General features: G+C 28.9%; 1 pseudogene; it reads left to right on the forward strand.

The window, feature by feature from the left end:
* Positions 1–1,423: 1,423 nt before the first annotated feature.
* LOC101515108 (glycerol-3-phosphate acyltransferase 1-like) lies at positions 1,424–2,733 on the forward strand (annotated as a pseudogene).

The following is a 2,733-nucleotide window of genomic DNA, read 5'->3' on the forward strand; positions in this document are numbered from 1 at the left end:
TGCGATTGTTGATCCTCCTCGTTACCCCTCTCATCAACTTTGTCTTAGCCCTCTTCCAATAAAGAGACTGTTCTTGATCCTCTTTGGCAGCATGCTCTAGCAGAAGAACTATCTGCATTGTCCAAAACCAACACTTGAGAATTAGTACATCTTCCTCCTGGAAAACATGCTATTGGGTCTCGTTGGATATACAAGATCAAAACTCGTCATCATCTTCAGCATGGAACCATTACTCTACCGTTTGTCTCTTCTTCTTTACAGATTGCTGATTTGTTCACAAAGATGCATTCCATTAAACGTTTTCGTTTTTTAGTTGACAAACTCTCGATGCTCCATGTTAATGCATCGTGAGTTTGATGGGAGATGTTAAATAATGTTATTATATATTAGTAGTAAGGGTATTTTAGACATTTATGTTCTTTTATATATACACTCATTTTCATTGTTAACAATTTTCACATGCAAATTTTACAACAAATATATAGCAAATTGTGTTTAGTAGATATCTAATAAATATCAAGATATCGTGACACGTTAACTATCCGGTGAACACAATTAATCACAATTTTAAATTTAGTTAACCACAATTTTTGTATGTATATTTGAACACAAAATGGTTAGCTGATATTATATTATATTATATATATTTAAACTCTTAAAAATCATTTGTATTTTCACACTACTCAGATACTTAATGGATATCACTCATATTTAAATACTGATAATCGTTATTAATTATGTCTCGTTGATGATTAATGATCAATTGCGACATTTTATTATAATCCATTAACTATTGATTTGATCGTTATTAATAATATATTTAAAATGAATTAATTAATCATGAATTAACCAACTTTATTTTCAATTTTGTTTAAAAAAAAAATCATTTTTCTTTCTATTTTAGCTTTTGATCCGTCTCTATATATAAAACCCTACTGATTAAATCACGAGAATTAATAAAATTAGTTATAGTATTAAATTTATTGGTAATTTGAATTGTTTTACTAGTTAATCTTTGAAGAGATAGTTTGTTTTTTATTTTATTTTAGTATTTATTACAAATTAAAAAAAAAGATATACCATAAGTTTGTAAAAAAATAATTAATATAGTTGAAAAAATAAAAAATAAAATTCTGAAGTAAAATCACAAAAAGATCCGAGACGAAGTAGTTTAACACAAGTTTTTTCTTTTTTTACTAAAATATATAACACAAGTTTACAACTACATATTCCATTAAAAAAATATGACAACTACCTAACTACATTAGTACGATGAATTGGACCCCTTAAATTTCTTTTTCCTATTAATTATTCCATCTTATAACTTACATCTAACTCCAATAATAATAATATGATAATGACACACGCAGCATATGTGATGAGCAATGAAACATGTCCAAGCTCAATTATGCAAAGATAAAAATATCCAAAGCCTATAATATTTCATGATGGAAGACTAGCATTTTTCCCAACACCTTCATCAACTCTCTACGTGTTCATGTGGCTACCAATTGGAATTTCATTATCCATTTATAGAATTCTTCTTGGGTTAATCATTCATTACAAATGGTCACTTACATTAGTAACATTTAGTGGTATAATTATAAATTTCAAAAACATTAGTAACACTAAAAAAAATTAGAACCAAAAAAAGGAGTACTTATGTTTGTACACATAGGACTTTGGTAGATCCTATTTTTCTTAGCATGAGTTTGAAAAAGCCTTTAACTACTGTTACTTACAGCTTAAGCAAAGTGTCAGAAATCTTATCTCCTATTAGGACAATGAGATTAACAAGGGACAAAGAACAAGATAGGAAAACAATGCAATGTTTGCTTAGTGAAGGTGATTTGGTTGTGTGTCCTGAAGGAACAACTTGTAGGGAACCTTATTTATTAAGGTTTAGCTCTCTTTTTGCTGAACTTACTGATGAGATTGTTCCTGTGGCTTTTCATGCTAATATGAGTATGTTTTATGGTACCACAGCTACTGGTCTTAAATGCTTGCACCCTTTTTTAGTTTGCATGAATCCAAAGCCTTGTTATGATACTAAAATTCTTGAAAAAGTTCCTAATGAATTTACTTGTGGTGGGGGAAAGTTTCCTTATGAAGTGGCTAATTATGTACAAAGAGAGTTGGGTAATGCTTTGGGATTTGAGTCTACTAATATTACAAGGAGGGATAAATATATGATGTTAGCTGGAAATGAAGGGGTTGCTCGAAAAAAAAAAATTAAAATTTGTGGTGATTGGAGTTTCACATTGAAGATGTATAAATTAGTTTTACTAAAAGAATGGAAGAAAAAATAGTATTAAATATAGTTAGCCCTATTTATTATAATAGTTAGATATATTGGTTTAGTTTTTGTATTTTATTTTGATCAAATTTTTATTTCCCTTCTAATTTAGATAGTTAGTTCTTTAGTCTCTTAGCTTTTTTTCTATTCTGTTTTTCCCTTCTAGTTCATTCTCTTCATATAAAAGAGATAACTTTTTTTTTCTTTGTATTTTAAGAGTGACTTTTCTAATAATTAATAGACATAATTTAGAAATTAATCCACTTGAATATGATTTGACTAACATGGTATAAGTAAAACCCTTAGTGATCTCTCATTCATCTTATTCTCCTTGTACTTTCATATATCTCCAATTCTCCACCCCTCTGTGTTTGTGTTCTTCTTGTACGAGATGGGATCGGATCTAGAAACCTCTTCATCTTCTTCTTCAGACGAAG

This window comes from Cicer arietinum, chromosome 5 (genome assembly GCF_000331145.2).
Source record: "Cicer arietinum cultivar CDC Frontier isolate Library 1 chromosome 5, Cicar.CDCFrontier_v2.0, whole genome shotgun sequence".
Classification (NCBI taxonomy): Eukaryota; Viridiplantae; Streptophyta; class Magnoliopsida; order Fabales; family Fabaceae; genus Cicer; species Cicer arietinum.